Source organism: Ursus americanus, chromosome 9, assembly GCF_024610735.1.
Source record: "Ursus americanus isolate L20-20 chromosome 9, mUrsAme1.1.p, whole genome shotgun sequence".
Lineage (NCBI taxonomy): Eukaryota > Metazoa > Chordata > Mammalia > Carnivora > Ursidae > Ursus > Ursus americanus.
The window spans coordinates 14,363,913-14,381,330 of record NC_142135.1 but is presented as its reverse complement, the minus strand read 5'-3'; the positions used below and the strand labels follow the sequence as shown (position 1 = coordinate 14,381,330).

Here is a 17,418-nt window from a genome sequence, read left to right as displayed (position 1 = left end):
AGTTCTTTAGTTCCTAATTTCTTTTACATCCTAAGCACATATCTGCCAGCCCATATGGGAATCTTTGTCAACATATATTTGTCTTGGCAAATATTAGACTTTCTATCCTGAAGCTAATTATCAGAAGAGCAATCTTTGGCTGGGTATCCCAATGGCTAATCATCTCACCAGTATCGTTCATATTATCCACACATTGGCTAGTCTTCTCTCTAATTACATTTTAAATGAGTGCAATTTGGAACAAACCCTGAGGAATATTCATTTCAATTTTATGTGCAAATAGGTATTTTTCATGCAATTTATTTCTGTTTTGAGTTTCATGCCCCCATATCCAAAGATAGGCTCTGGGTTTTTTTTTTTTTTTTTTTTTTTTTTTGCTAACTAGATTGCAATTTAACTCTTTTTTAAAGATATAAGGATAATAATCTTAAAACATCTATGAATTATTTTTCTCTCATAGTTTCTATTCATGATGCTTTTTATTGGTTGTAATTACAGCAAAGATGGAATCAGATGGACCTTCATTTTTTTAAGCTCCCTCTTCTCTTCTGCCTTCACCAAGTCCTTCTTTCAAAAATTCTATTTGTTGTTTAAACATAATTACATTTTCTTTTTTTTCAAAATGCAAATGGACGAGAACACACCAGTCATTGCCTAAAACTTTCCTCTCCCATTACAACCAAATATTACACATGAGCTAGAGAAAAGGTGGGTAGAAACAACAATGGTTAAAATCTAGAGAAGACAAAGGAAGTCTATACTTTTGTTGGTTTAGGATAAGGGACTCTTCTTATGACATCATGTAACTATGCGTAAGAGCTTTAGGAATATTTATTCCATCAGGTCCAATTGACTTTTATTAAGGATAGCTTTGAGAAGAGAGTGGTCAAAATGGGTGGAACAAAGATGAAGCCCAAGCCCATGGTTTCAGGATGGAAGGACCCTTCTGAATAGGATATTTGTTCTTCTGTCCCTATTCAGGCTGGAACTATAAGATATGAGAAGTCCCATGTGCCCAAGACTAAGGATCTCTTTTCTCATAATACTTTGGGAATGTGATATTTACCTTCAGTGCTGCTTGCTTTCTAACTGATAGAACAGGAAGAATTGTGCATTTGTTACTGTAGATGATAAAATGATGATCACAGAAATTATTGATTTTATTAATCTGTTTATTCTTCACACTATTTAATCTCCACTTGCTATGCCTGACCTTGTTCTCATCCATATTCCTAAATTTGAATCTCTAGTTCTAGGTCCTGAAAACTCTAGGATTAGGAAGCCAATCCTAAACGTTTTTTCTAGATTTCCCAGTATTGCTGTGACCCTTTGTTAGGCTAAAAGTTGGAAATTACTGTAATTGGGTCCCTTTCTGCCTTAAATTCTACCCTGTTCCTGTCTCATTCAATTAGAAAATGAAAGCTTTAATCTTAAATGTCCCTTAAGGGTCAGCTCAAACCACGTATTTTCCAGAAAGCCTTTCCTGGCTAATTTAAGCACATAGGGTCTTTTCTTTTTAGACCTCATGCTAGAGAATCTAGCGCTAGCATGTGTATCAAGTCATCATTTGTCATTGATTGTTTCGTGAACTTAAACCCTACCTCAAACATTTGACCCAGGGATCAATTTTTTTCACGCACAAAACTTGTTAGTTTGAGTTAACGAAAGTAAAATGCATTTGGAGGGATTTCTTGAAATGCCCCTGAGATGGTGATTCTTAACAAGGACACATGAGATTCTGCTTAAAGAACTGCCTTAAAAGACCTAAGGTGCCTACGGCCTCTCTTCTGAGATTTTGTTTCAATAGATCTGAGGTAGAGCTCCTTTGGAGTCTGTACCTTAAAAAATTCTCCGCACACAGTAAATGTGTACACCCCAGATAAAAGCTACCACTTTAAAGCTGTTGGAAAACACTGATATGGTGTTAGTTTCCTGAGTGAATTCTGACTAGGGTTGCCATATTCAATGAAAATGGTAAATTAAATACAAATACAGAACACCCAGTTGAATTTTCAAGTAAACAACAATTATTTTTTAGTATGAGTGTGTCCAAAATATAGCATGACTTATACAGTACCCCTAATCCTGAGTGTTACACAGGCCCATACATATATGAAAGTTTACATATGATACAAGTATAACAGTGAATCCCTGGACACAGGAGGGACAACTTAATAATTGTGCCAAGGAAAAAGATTTTTCTTAGGCAAATAAAATAAAATTGGAGCACTACCTCACACTATAAACAAAACTTAATCCCAGATTGATTCAATTTGGAAACTTTAAAATTTTAGGAAAAAATATAAGAGGATATTTTATGTCTTCAGGATGGGTGTAGGCTCCTTTACAAAAGACATGAAAGGGGTCATCCAAAAAATATTGATAAATGTGACTAAATGAAAATTAAGAATTTCTGTTCAACAAAGGGCAGTACAAAGAATGTGAAAATACAAGGATAAGAAATTAAATCTCTGGGGCGCCTGGGTGGCACAGCGGTTAAGCGTCTGCCTTCGGCTCAGGGCGTGATCCCGGCGTTCTGGGATCGAGCCCCACATCAGGCTCTTCCGCTATGAGCCTGCTTCTTCCTCTCCCACTCCCCCTGCTTGTGTTCCCTCTCTCGCTGGCTGTCTCTATCTCTGTCGAATAAATAAATAAAATCTTTAAAAAAAAAAAAAGAAAAAAAAAAGAAATTAAATCTCATATGTTCAAGAAATGATGAGTAACCATGATGTATTAAAAAATTCTCACAGCACTAGGAAACAACCCAGTAGGAAAATGCAGGCATAACAATGCAATTCAGAAAATACAAGTCCACAGAAAATAAATATGTGAAAAGGTTATTATTATCTATTATACTAATGATAGAAATGGAAATTCACAATAATAGTTAATAATAATTGACAATAATATCATTTTATATTCAGTAGATTGGCAAAAAATTAACAAGTCTGACAAGAGGAAATGATGTGGAACAATTGAGGTATTAGTGAGAGTGTATATTGACAAAAAAATCTTTCAGAAAAATAAGTTCATGTTACATTGTAAAGGTGAAAATTATATTTTATGATCCCCAAATTCCAATTCCAGGGATAGAGCATAGAGAAATTCCTGCTACAGAGCTCAGAGAAACTCTTCTATGTTCACGAGGAGACATTTTCAAAAACGTTTGCAATAAAGAAAATACCATAGCGGATAAAGGCACCACCGCTACACGAACCAACATAGATGGATTGGAGAAACAGAATATTAAGTAAAGAAACCTAAAAACCAAAAAAAAACCCCAATCTCAGAAGACTATATTTAGTATGATACTTTTTTAATGTGCAAAATAAACAAAACTAATAGGAATATTTCCATATTTGATAAAAAAAATATTGCAGAAAAGAGACAAAGGGAGACTTCAGGATGGTGGTCGCCTTTTACAGAGAGGCCAAAAATGGAATAGAAGCGTAGGAGGTGCTCTTAGATAGATAAAGTGGTATGGGTACTGTTCTCAATTGTATGCTAGAATCATGGGCATTCTTTTTTTTTTGTTATGCTTAATAACATACTTGTACGTTAAATATATTGTGTTCTATTGATCTACTCTCCCAATAAAGTTACAATGAATAAACCGACATCCTTTGTTCCAATTTTTCAAGTTTGTTAAGAAAGAGTGCGCAGAGGGGAGGGGGGGTGGGGGATCGGGATAGGCTGGTGATGGGTATTAAGGAGGGCACGTGTTGCATGGTGCACTGGGTGTTATACACAACTAATGAATCATGGAACATTGCATCAAAAACTAGGGATGTACTATAACTATAAAAATTAAAATAAAAAAAACTAGGGATGTACTGTACGGTGACTAACATAATATAATAAAAAATTATTGTAAAAAAAAAGAAAGAGCGTGCTAAAAAGAGTTTTCAACTCACAGTAAGAAACACATCTTTCTTGTATGGAACCAGAAAAGACCCCGAATCTCCAAGGAACTGTTGAAAAGGAAAAACAAAGCTGGGGGCATCACTTTGCCGGATTTCGAGCTGTACTACAAAGCTGTGATCACAAAGACAGCATGGTACTGGCACAAAAACAGACACATAGACCAATGGAACAGAATAGAGAGCCCAGAAATGGACCCTCAGCTCTTTGGGCAACTAATATTTGATAAAGCAGGAAAAAACATCCGGTGGGAAAAAGACAGTCTCTTCAATAAATGGTGCTGGGAAAATTGGACAGCTACATGCAAAAGAATGAAACTTGACCACTATCTCACACCATACACAAAAATAAACTCCAAATGGATGAAAGACCTCGATGTGAGACAGGAATCCATCAAAATTCTAGAGGAGAACATAGGCAGCAACCTCTACGACATCGGCCAAAGCAACCTTTTTCATGATACATCCCCAAAGGCAAGAGAAACAAAAGATAAAATGAATTTATGGGACTTCATCAAGATTAAAAGTTTCTGCACAGCCAAGGAAACAGTCAGAAAAACTAAGAGGCAGCCCACGGAATGGGAGAAGATATTTGCAAATGACACTACAGATAAAGGACTGGTATCCAAGATCTACAAAGAACTTCTCAAACTCAATACACGAGAAACAAATAAACAAATCAAAAAATGGGCAGAAGAAATGAACAGACACTTTTCCAATGAAGACATACAAATGGCTAACAGACACATGAAAAAATGTTCAAAATCATTAGCCATCAAGGAAATTCAAATCAAAACCACACTGAGATACCACCTTACGCCAGTTAGAATGGCAAAAATAGACAAGGCAAGAAACAACAATTGTTGGAGAGGATGTGGAGAAAGGGGATCCCTCCTACATTGTTGGTGGGAATGCAAGTTGGTACAGCCACTCTGGAAAACAGTGTGGAGGTCCCTTAAAAAGTTAAAAACTGAGCTACCCTATGATCCAGCCATTGCACTACTGGGTGTTTACCCCAAAGATACAGACGTAGTGAAGAGAAGGGCCATATGCACCCCAATGTTCATAGCAGCATTGTCCACAATAGCTAAATCGTGGAAGGAGCCGAGATGCCCTTCAACAGATGACTGGATTAAGAAGTTGTGGTCCATACAATGGAATATTACTCAGCAATCAGAAAGAATGAGTTCTCAACATTTGCTACAACATGGACGGCACTGGAGGAGATAATGCTTAGTGAAATAAGTCAAGCAGAGAAAGACAATTATCATATGATTTCTCTCATCTATGGAACATAAGAACTAGAATGATCAGTAGGAGAAGAAAGGGATAAAGAAAGGGGGGGGTAATCAGAAGGGGGAATGAACCATGAGAGACTATGGACTATGAGAAACAAACTGAGGGCTACAGAGGGGAGGGGGGTGGGGGAATGGGATAGACCGGTGATGGGTAGTAAGGAGGGCACGTATTGCATGGTGCACTGGGTGTTATACACAACTAATGAATCATCGAGCCTTACATCGAAAACCGGGGATGTACTGTATGGTGACTAACATAATATAATAAAAAATCATTATTAAAAAAAAAAAAAAGACAAAAAAAAAAAAAAAGAAACACATCTTTCATTGTTGCCGAACACACAGACACACACATGCACACATTCCTAAAACAAAGTGCAAGTCACATTTTAGTATGGAACAATACATACTTGGCAATGCATTCTGAAATTGTTTCTTCTATTCTCTTCTTGAATGCTGACACAGCCCACACAAGTAGAATTCGTGAACCACTTTCGGATCATGACCCACGGTTGGAAAAACACGACACTAGAATTGACCAGTTTTGCTGTCTGTTAATAAATATTATTTAAGGAAAGTAACCTGCTGTCTAATAAGTTTAAGAAATTACAGGTGAAGTCAGTTTATTGTGAGATCCTCCCCTTTACTCTTAAATGACTCCTATGTTAACATGCAACATGTGATTATCTATATAAGGGCCTAACTGATCACGGAGTAATCTGTGGGACTAGCGACGTACAGAACATACTTAAGAACTAGTTTCTCAAGATAATATCTCCTCTGTCACTCTCCTTCCATTTCCCTATCTCCAAATTCCTGTTTCACTTGTGATTTCCCCAAACACAACACGAGTAGTGATTAGGATGCATGAAGCATAGCATTAAAAACACACTTAATTGAAACTGGTGAAAAGCAATACTGTGACCACCCACCCATAAAACTATTGGTGTCAAGAATTCTCGCATCTTCACAGAACATCCAGTGACACTCCTAATCTCCTCTCATTAAACCGAACTTACCTGTAGAAACAAAAACGGAAAAGAAATCATTTCAAAATATCTCATTCAATTGGGTTGTCTATCCAATGTATTGATTTTTACAATAGTTATCATTTTCTGCCTTTTAGTGGAAATCTGTAAGGGTTCATTGATCTTAGTAAAATAGACTTTTGTGTAAGGACTGTTTATATCGTAATTTATATGGGATAATGTGCACTAAGTTCCAAACAACTGACTTACAAATGACTTACAAATGCGTTTTGGAGAGAGTCATCAATAAACTTGGGTCTGCCTAATACTCTGGAATCGTAATAGATTAAGCCATTACCAATGATTAAATTCCTTCGTAACTATTTCATTTGGGGGAGGAGGGGAAAGGCTCAGGCATGCTGTCACAGCTGGAGAAGGAGACATTTCAGGAGTATACTTCTTGGTGGAGACTCCAAAGAAAGTGAGAGGAAATCAAAGACAAATTGTATATTTCATTTTATCTATTTGTTTGTTTCCTATTTTATTTTATACGGGGAAATAGCCTGCTTCAAACAGAATATGAGATGATTCTCACTTTCTGCTACATGGGGAGGCAAACTGTGTACCATTTTGAGCCTCAGGGCTAGTTGCTTTAGGGTCATTGAAATTTCACAAATATGTCTTTTCTCATAAGTTTTGACTTCAGAACTTTGACTTTCTGAGCAACGATTGTTCGCTCCCCCCAACTTAGTGGTGAGCTAGAGCTGGCATTACTGGCTCAGGAGAGCTGACGACGTGCCTCTCTCCCCAGGCTGGCTTAAAGTCAGCTATGTTGGGAGTACTTACACCACAGAAGGTATTAAATGCTACAAATTGACTTCTTCTTCTTCTTCCTCCTCCTCTTCCTCTTCCTCCTCCCCTCTTCTTCTTCCTCTTCCTCTTCAACTTCTCCTTCCCCCTTTCCCCCTTCCCCCTTTCCCCCTTCCCCCTTCCCCCTTTCCCCCTTCCCCCTTCCCCCTTCTCCTTCTCCTTCTCTTCTCCTCCTCCCCTCCTCCTCCTTCCCCTCCTCCTCCCCTCCTCCTCCTTCCCCTCCTCCTCCCCCTCCTCCTCCTCCCCCTCCTCCTCCTCCCCCTCCTCCTCCTCCTCCCCCTCCTCCTCCTCCTCCTCCTCCTCCTCCTCCTCCTCCTTCTTCTTTTTTGGTGAGTTGGTTTGCCAGCACATAGCTGTCTGACATCGACTCCCTACCTGCATTACCACAACCGTGCAACATTGTGTAAGTTACTTATTTTCTCTAAACCTCGCTTTAATAGGAGAAAAGTAATTCCTTCTCTTCTTTTCCTGGTCCACAGAGGCAACCTGAGGCTCCAACAAATGTCTGTGCTTATGTTTAGTAGAGGGCAAAGAACCAGGCCAATAAACCTTGTTTTTTATTTGAATCCATTCTGCCTTTTTTATACCTGGTCCTGAGCTTCACCCTGTAAGTCCAACCTTTTATTTAGTTCTCATTGGGACAGACTTACTTTTGTTGCTCCCAGTGTGACGTGTCTCAAGCTATTTAAGTCCCTGTGTCATCCCCTGTCATTGGTTCTACGCTAATCTGGGTGACAGACCTTGACCAATGGAATGAGACAGAAGGGTTGCTATGCCAAGTCTTGCTCTAGGGCCTGGAAGCTTCTTTCATTTTGAGTCAGGCAAAATGTTAGACACTGCCATGCTGTGAAGGGAACTCAGCTAGTCCTGTGGAAGGATTAAGTGAAGAAAAACAGAGATGCTTCACTGACTATCCCGGCAGCCAGCAGGCATGGGATTGAAGAAGCCATCTTGGGGGTTTCAGCCTAAGATGTTCCGTGTGGAGCAGAAAAAAGCCATCTGCACCAATACTTGCCTAAATTGCAGAATTGTGAGCAAACAAATGATTTGGGGGGGGGTTCATTTTAAGGCACTAGGTTTTGGAGTGGTTTGTTGCCCAGTGATAGATCATGAAAATACGCATCAACCTTCAAGCTGGAAACGTCATCTCCAGAGATGGTGAGTAGCGTGCTCAAGATCACAGAGCAAGTGTGTGTTGGATTTAGGCTAAAATCCCAGTGTCCGTACTCTGGTCCTGTGCACTCCATGTTACTCCATTCACTAGTGAGCATGATTTCAGAGAACACCTAAAACCTTGATTGCACAGTGAACTTCATTTCAAAGTTATCTTTCTCCACTGTGACCAGTCGAAGATTACACACTGTTGCTGCCTAACAGTGGACTTGGGAGGCTACATGAAAGAGAGAGACACTGTAAGAGCTGTATTGTAATCCTAGACTAGTTACACTCATCAGGATTTTCCAGAGAAATAGAACTAATAGAATTTATACATATATATGAGAGGAGTTTATTTTAAGGAATTGGTTCACGCAATTTGAAGGTTGGTGAGTCCAAAATGTGTGGAGTGGACCTGCAGGCTGAAGACCCAGGGAAGAGCTGATGTTGGACTTCAAGTCTGAAAGCCTTCTGCTGGCAGAATTCCCTTTTGCTCAGGAGATGCCAGTCTTTTTTCTATTCAAATCTTCAACTGATTAGATGAGGCCCACCCACAGGACAGAGGCTAATTTACTTTACTTAATATCCACCAATTAAAATGTTAATTTCACCCAAAAACACCCTTGCAAAAGCAGCCAGGGTAATGCTTGACCAAATACCGAGGCACCATGGCCCAACCAGGTTGACTCATAAAATCAACTATACCATTAGTCATTCTCCAGCAGTGAAGCCTGGCACCAGTCATTTAATTTTTCTGAATCTCAGTTCTTCCGTAATATGACAGGCATTTTCATACTTTCCTCACAGACTAACACAGATGACAAAATGGGGTCAAGTATGGAAGGCTCTCAGTACCACACAGGCACACTGGTTAGTTTCTGTGGTGATGGACATTGCAGGACATGTGACCACTGGCTTGTGCATAAGCTTTTAAGACATTGTTCTAGAAAGGAAATAGCACTGAAGCACTTTCTTGCTTTGTTTCACAGGGCTCTTCTGTCAGAGAAAGGCAGTGTGAACGCATCAGGAAATCCCCCTAAATACACAGGTTGCATTACAAATGCAATGTCCTGATGGCCCCTTTTCATGAAGTGGGCTCAATAGCACAGGGTTGGGTTTTTTTCCCTCAACCATCTTTCTTTAAAGAAGAAGAAGAAAAAAAAAAAAAACCCAAAAACTCATTCATTCAAATTGCTTCCACTTCAAAGTGTGTGTGACTACAAATCTGGTTCCAACCTCCCAAAACACCCTGTTTCATGCTATTAAAATTAGCATTTCATTCTAACTGCCTCCCTGTGGGACCGTACATGGACTCCTTCCACTCAGACCCTCACCTGCCACCTCTCATCAGGGTCCCTCCTGGCCTGGGCCCTCTTGTGCCCCAGTGATGTCCTCCATTTACAAACTGAGACTTGGAATTCCTGGGACTTAAACTATAGGGATTAAAGCTTTGATCCTTGCAAAAATGAAAATCCCCAGGAGCTCTGGGAGGATGAAAGGCCCAGAGAAGTTTAATTTAACACTATTGGGGCGTGCATGTGTTTGTGTGCATGTGTGTGTGTGTGTGTGTGTGTGTGTGTGTGTGAGAGAGAGAGAGAGAATGCAGTAGGAATGACGTGGAGCCCTTGCATCTGAAAAAGGGAGGAAAGGATGCAAAATATAAAGACAAACTTCCATCACTTGAAAATCTCACTTAAAACTGGCCCTTCACTGAGCCTGGAGACCTAACTGAGGGCTCTTTGTTTCAGCGCCTTGGGAAGTCCTGGGAGGCAGGCACTGTCACGTGGGAACCAAAGACTGTACACATTCTTTTTATGGGAAGGGCAGACCCAAAGGTGCGGGAGGAGGGTTCATTATTGGAGGAGTAAATTCCTTATTGAATAGGCTTCCTGCTGGCTTTATCCACGGCGTGTAGCTGAACCATTCACTGGCTAAGAAAAGAAAGTCATAGGGCAAGATTAGCTTGCATTCCACCCTGAACTCTACAAGCAGTTGCATGTGCTCGCTCTGGGTGCCTTTAGCTGCAGGGAGGAAGGCTCTCCTGGGGGAGCCTCAGTGGTCAGCAGAAGAGATTTAATAATAGCGTAGATTCCTTCGACAATTATCTCAATTGATTCTCAGTTGATTCTCATACCAATCTTGCAAGGGAGGGAGGGCAGAGTTAATCTCACTTTCTGAGAAGCTAAGTGCCTAGCCCAAGCCAAGGACTGCTAGACTGAGAATTTGAAAGTACCTAGCGCTTGTCAATTTTTCCCATTATAACTTAGGCAAAGGACAGAGACTGCAAATAAAAATTCAACTAAAAGTGAGGAGTAAGCATTTCATTAAAAGTCCTGGCTCTGGGTAGAGAAAGAAAAAAAATTTCAGCCCCTCAGATACCACTGTGGTAATGCTATAAATCTTTGCACTGTGTACTAGAGAATTGAGGGTGATTTCTTAGCTTCAGTAGTTATCGTGGAAGCACATATTTAAAATAATAATGATGTATCATTTCATTCGCGCACACGCACACCATTCGGTAGGCAAATTTTAAAATTCCGTAATACAACATGTTGACAAGAATAAGAATCTATAGGGTCTGTTACACAAGTGGGAGTATAAATAGATACCAAATGCGACTATGTTGAAGAAAAATTTGACAATATCCAACAGAGTTGAAGACGTACGTACCCCATGACCTAGCAATTTCATTCCTAAGTGCTTTCTCCAGAAAAATGTCTACATATGTACATAAGGTAGCATTTACAGAACTGTTCGTGACAGCACTGTTTACAGTGGTTGAAATCAGATTTTGAAATTGAAACAAACCTATGACCTTTCATTTATTGTTTTATCCATTGGTCCATTCATCCGTCCATCGTGCGTGTGTGCGTGTGTGCGTGTGTGTGTGTGTGTGTGTCTGCGTGTGTGTGTCTGCGTGTGTGTGTATAATGTGTTAGATGAGATTCTAGGTTTTAGGTACACAGCAGTGAACAAGACAAGAAAAAAACCTTGTCCTCATTTATATTTTGGTGGAAATGAGCAATAAGCTAGGGAAGAAATATATAATTTTAGCAAGGGAAAGTGCCACGAAGCAAATCAAAAAGAGTCAGGACCTAGAAGGCACCTTGGTTGGAGAGGAACACATTTTAGATGTATTGGTCAGTCTGGCAGTCCTGTTTGTTAGGACAACATTTAAGTGGGTGTTTGGCTGAACGTGGAAAGGAAGTGCATGAGTAAAACACAGCCACCCGAACGCCTGGGGAGCAATATGTATTAGGAAATGAAACCCACAGCGACCCAGGCTCCGAGGTGGTAGTGTGTTTGGTAGTTTCCGAAGCTCAGATGTGTAGAAGAGAGCCAGAGATTCAGGAGTAGCGGAGGGTAAAAATAATTAAAGAGAAATTCCATTTACTAATGGATTTTTTCAATATGATGTTCAGCTCATCTCAATAAGCAATGCAAGATGACAGAAAAGGAAAATCGTCACCTATATCTAGGTTATTATGGAAATGGACCAAGAATATCAGTGACAACTGACATTTAATAACTACTGAAACTGTGTTATACACTGTGCTAACCTTTTTGCACCTATCAATTCGTTTACTTGTTTATAACAAATGTAATTGTTTGTGAGAATCTTTAATGTGGGTATTAGTACTCTTGCTTACCAAAGAAGAACTTACGGTTTGAAACGTTTAAGAAGCCTGCTTTGTGTAAACTAGTTAGCAAGCAGCAAAGGCAAGATTCGAACCCAGCTCCGCCTTTATTACAGGCTCATAGCCACTCCATCAGAAATCCAGGATGTTGGTGCTTGAAGACCTGTTTGAAGAGCAAAGGAACTTGACTCTCCTTTCTCCAGAGGTCAGGTATGCAGCCCATCTCCTTAAGCTGACCGTCTGCTATTCCTGGTCCAAGAAAGGCCAAATCACAGAGCTGAAAGGTAGATTCTCTTGGGAGTCTGAAGAAATGTTCACAGGGCCATCTCTTTGAGAATGGCTGAGATGCTGCCCCATCTTCCCTTCAATCTATTTTCCCACAAATTAAGAGACGGTCTATAATAAGCAGTCCCCAACCACTGGGAAGGGAGGACAAGAATGACCATCAGTTTTATACCACATGTTCACTACAATCACTTGGAGAACAGAGTTGAGAACGATTCTGAGAACTATACAGAATTCTGTCCGCAGACGGAACAGCTGGGACAACCTGGCTTAATGAGCTTGATCTACTGGCACTGTCGATGACCACTCCAGCAGGAAAAAAGCTTGGGCTGTCTCATATTAGATATCCTTGAACATGCGATGCAGTGTTATCCTGTAAATCAACTTCAATTTTGCTCCAGTTGTGATCTCATCTTTTGCAGCACAAACCCTTCCAAATACCTCCTCGAACCTTCTTCACAGGTGGATTTTATCCAAACCACAACCCTTGTCCCCTTGATTATTGTTTTCTTCATTTGTCCATGACTTTTCTTGTTATAATGTAACAGCAAAGGGATCTGTTACCTAGGCAACCAGGCATAATGTCTGTCCTGGTTCATCTTTGTTGGGACTTGTCTATGTTTGGAGGGGACTTTTGAAGTGCTCTTGATTTACCCTACTCCTAAGGCTACAAGACGTGGCAACCTTGAAGTGTCCTTCCTCTCTATCAGAAGGACAAGGGCTCTATCACCAATCAGGCCACATTCTCCATAAGTTCCAGTAGTGTATCTTTTTATTTTCAATATCTTGATATAAAGTTAAAAGTTTTACAAGCCCTCATATCATTCCTCAGATCTCTTACCTTATCCAACTGTGGATTATAATTTTATAACTTTACATATTGTAATGCACTTTATTACTACTTCCTATATCTGATACAAGTCTTTCCTCTGATACAGAAGTTCTCATTCTGACTAAGGTTTCCAGACACACCACACTAAAAACTTCACAGGTTCCATCTTCATTCGAATGCCACATTTGGAAAGATCCTTGGGATCAACCCCAATTACACCTTTGCTTTATAGATGAGGAAAGTAAGGGGCAAAAGGAGAGGACTGGGGTCTGGAGGCTGTTAGAGCCATGCTCATACATCGCAAGACTAGTCATTCATTGATTTGTGTATTCTTCTAGTCATTCAGAATATATATTCACTATGTGCCAATCCCTGTTCTAGGTATTAAGAAGTGAGCAATAAAAAATAAAAAATAAATAAACAAAAGGTCTTATCCTCAAGAAACACTTTAACAAAAACAATCCAGAGCATAATCAGGAAGCAAACCCTAAAAGGCTTAGAGCTGTTCAGACCAAACTCTAGGTTTGAATATCCATGCTTGCATTCAGAAACCAAAATTAAGGTCACAAGACGTGAAGTAAGGAGTTATGGTTTTAGTCTCATTTGAGTCAACAGCTAGCTAGATTAGACAATTTTCTTGATCCCACTGATCTTACCTATAAAGCAGCAGTTAAGGACTAAATCATCTTAAAAGTATCTGTTATAAATTCAGAGAATAAGGATTTCCATCAGATCATATGAGAAACCTTAAAATAACAGAGATATCCAGGCTCCACCCTGGTCTGATTGAATCATAACTCATACGGACGAAGCCTCAGTAGTGCGAAGGGCTTCTGATGAGCCTTCGACTCCAGGTTTCGATCATCATGAGAGCCCCTTGACTGGCTGCTTCTTATACTAACTGCCTATTATTTATAATTGTCCCCTAACATTCATTAACTGTTGTGAAAATTAAGAAATAATAATAATTTGAACAATTTTGGGAAAAGCCTGAATGTTCAGTAGCCATGGTAAAAAGTAGTCATCAACAGATTTTATACTTGCTTAATTAATCAAATACAGTCCTACAGCCATGGTAAAAGCAATCACGACAACTGGTTTTACACTCATTTAATTAATCAACGATTCACTTCGCTGAACAAGTTTCCTAAAACCAACTAGTTAGGAATAGCTTTTTGCTTTTGAAAGTCAGTCAAGTGGGCACACAAACTTCCTATGTATATGGTTCGACAGCAATCTCATCTAAGTAATCATGTTTTTAGAACCGATTTTAATCTTCTCAATCCTGTTGAAAGTCCACCGATGCCTGAACATCGTTCTTCCCCAAACACCACGTCAGGCCAGAAATCTGCTTTGCTTGGAGAGACCGTATTTGATGAGCATAGCTCTCCCCTGCTTAAATAACCAATAAATTGAGCTTTGTTTCAGGTATTGAGTGGTGATATTGTCTTTAGGCAATTTGGAGGTACCATTAAGATTACTGTAAGCTTTTCACAGAACCACTGGATTAATAGGAATATTCTTCAGTTTTCCTGTGCAAATCCCATTAGCACCTCAACGGTACTTTGAACTGTACATTGTTACACTGGGCTCTCCCTAATGACTTAATTTTGTTATCCTGGGATTTTCAGCAGACAGGGAATGTTTTATATAATACATTTTGAATTTAATTTGGAGACCTTTTGATTTGAAAGGACACCATTTGGTAAATGGTTTTATTTTGTCCATTAATGTGCTTATTTTTCACCAGTTACTTTGCATTATATGTATATAGTGTGTGTGAGTGTGTGTGTTTTGTGAACATATGGACATATCGCTGGGGTTCTTTCGTCCTGGATTGTCTTCCTTCTGTTGCACGTACAAGCGTGTGCTCTGTAAGTAACAGACGAAGGCATAGGCTTCACCAGTCTCCAGTCCGTCTTGCAAATTCATGAAAATAGGTCATTTTGTGTATTTTTGTTTATTTACTCTTCCAAGGTACACACTTGTGTTTTGATCACACAGTCCATTCCTAGCCTCTGCATGGTTAGGAAACCCAGAATTATTCGTAAATACACATTCTTGACCAACCGCAGTGGCCTTTTGCTTGTCTGCCATGAGTTGATCTGTAGCAAAGCCTTGACCTGCTCCTGGCAGAACAGCAGCTCCCTTATAACTTCTCGCAACGCTAATTTTTGGGCTTATCTTGGTGAATGGCAAAATTATTTTTACTTTGAATAACAATAGCTATTATGTGGAACTTTTTATATGTCAAAATGTAGAGGCGCTTCAGAAAAAAATAGGAAGCAAGAAAATCAATCATTCAGTAGTGCGCTTTTTCAGCTTGAATGCTGACTTCAAAATAAACAAAATGCTGACTTTAAGAAAACCTCTTACAAAGGCTCCCTTGCTCACTGCTGTTCAACCTTCTGAAATCTATACTTCTCCTTATCTATCATACCTTACCCTCCACTGCCTTCTGTTCCTTCTTCTGGCCTTCTATCTCTGTTCCTTGTTGGGGCGGTGATGTCCTCGGGAAAAGAACAATCACACGGCACACAATCTCTTTTAACCCCTACATCAGAAGGCAACATAGAAAAGCTGCATTTAAACAGGGTCTAGAGAAAAGTTGAGGGCTACAATTAAAATTTCTCCTAAGCCTAGAGGTTTGACCAGAATCTGCAATAGAATTCAGGATTTTATTGGATAGTTATTGTCCTGGATGGTCATAGTTGTCCTTGTTTCTTCATTAAATTGTTCATTTTTTAGACAGGGAAGATTGCTAAAAGTACCAAGGAGGGAAAGACCAGGAAGGAATTTAAATAGCCCTGTTATGCTTATTTTCAAAATATTTATACTAACTGCCTGTTTTTTTATAATTGTTCCCTAACATTCATTAACTGTTATGAAAATTAAAAAAAGATAATAATAATTTTAACAATTTTGGGAAAAGCCTGAATGTTCAGTAGCCATGGTAAAAAGTAGTCATCAACAGATTTTACACTTGCTTAATTAATCAAATACAGTTCTACAGCCGTGGTAAAAGCAATCACGACAATCGGTTTTACACTCATTTAATCAATCAATGATTCACTTCAATGACAAGGTATACATACATACATACATACAGAAAGAAGAAAGAAAAAGAAAGAAAGAAAGAAAGAAAGAAAGAAAGAAAGAAAGAAAGAAAGAAAGAAAGAAAGAAAGAAAGGAAGAAAGAAAGACAGGCTACATAAAAGCAATTTCAGAAGGCTTTCTCTTAGAATTAGATTGCATAAAAAATAAAAACTATAAGCCAAACAAAGGCGAATGAATAGCAGTCTTCAGAAAAATAGTCTTTAAAACTACCAAACAGAATTCTGGGGAGACACAACAGTTTAAGAAAAGAGAAGCTTGGTTTCCTTTTTCATAAAGAAGCTCAGACCTGAATTAGGGGACTTTATCAGAAAAAAATAAAATAAAATAAAATGGGTAATTCCTAATTCAGAGTATCTTCAACATTTCCAAAGACTCTTAGAGAGTAAACAAGCTAGAAATCTAAACGAACTTCAGTTTAATAGGTAGAATTTACCTTACAAACAGAACTTCTATATAAAATGTATTACAGAATAATTACCATTAGAAGTCTTAGGAAAATGTCCAGGGTATGATTAATATTTCAATATTACATGTGACTGAAGAAATAAATAATTAGCTTTACTTCCAGAATTCTTATGGGGAAAAAATCCTCATGTACTGAGATAGAATAATTAGCACAGAGCGCATAAGAACCCTAATCAATTTTTCTCTGATTATCATAAAATTCTTTTTTGTATTTATTAATAAGGCAGGCCATATTCTACAGCTATTAACTCAATCACATGTTATACTTCAAAGACCCACTGTTATGCCTTGATCCAGGAGCCAAGGCTCCTCTTTGTGTCAATAATTGCAGACTCAGCTAAACTATTCAAAGTATCTTTAGATACTTTGTACCAATATCACCTTTAAATCTGATGGTATCACACACAACATAATCCCTATTCCTAACTGATAACCACCAACAGTTTTTTTGGTAGGCAACTACCTAATTATGAAATACTATTACTGTCTCTCAACCTAAAAACTCTCCTACATTTACCTAATGAAAGAAAAATGTCTTGATTGTGTTCCCATGGTTCAAGAAGTATCTATGGCCGGAACAGGTCCTTAAGTCTTGACTTAACATATTTTTGTTACTAGGTCTTATCTTAAAAATGAAAAAGGATAATAACAAGTTAGATATGCAGTAACTAGTCTCTTGTAGAATCTAATCCCTTACTGGAAACCAAATTGATTCAAATAACTGAAAAATGGTCCTTTCTAGAACACATCAAATTTTTGAAAGTGTAAATATATTCTCTGAGAGCTGATATAATTTTGAAGTAGTTTGACTAGCTTAAGATGATGTTTATACTGAGAAGTTTCCTTCTCTCCCAAAAATTGCGATTCTCA

The 17,418-nt window shown here is 38.8% G+C and overlaps 1 protein-coding gene across 15 annotated transcripts in view; it reads right to left on the bottom strand.

Moving 5' to 3' along the window:
* The window catches only part of LRATD2 (LRAT domain containing 2), a 338,474-nt gene that overhangs the window by 72,372 nt on the left and 248,684 nt on the right, over nt 1-17,418 (bottom strand). For 11 of the 15 annotated variants that reach the window (XR_015725702.1, XR_015725691.1, XR_015725688.1 and 8 more), the window contains 2 exons: nt 6,151-6,237; nt 5,629-5,746 (listed from right to left, as the gene is read on the bottom strand). The exons of 2 other annotated variants lie outside the window; for them this stretch is intronic. The gene's annotated coding sequence lies outside the window, so the exon portion shown is untranslated. Of the gene's footprint in view, nt 1-5,628; nt 5,747-6,150; nt 6,238-11,876; nt 15,521-17,418 lie in introns of all 15 variants that reach the window. 2 more of the 15 variants (XR_015725689.1, XR_015725693.1) reach the window with 2 other exon arrangements.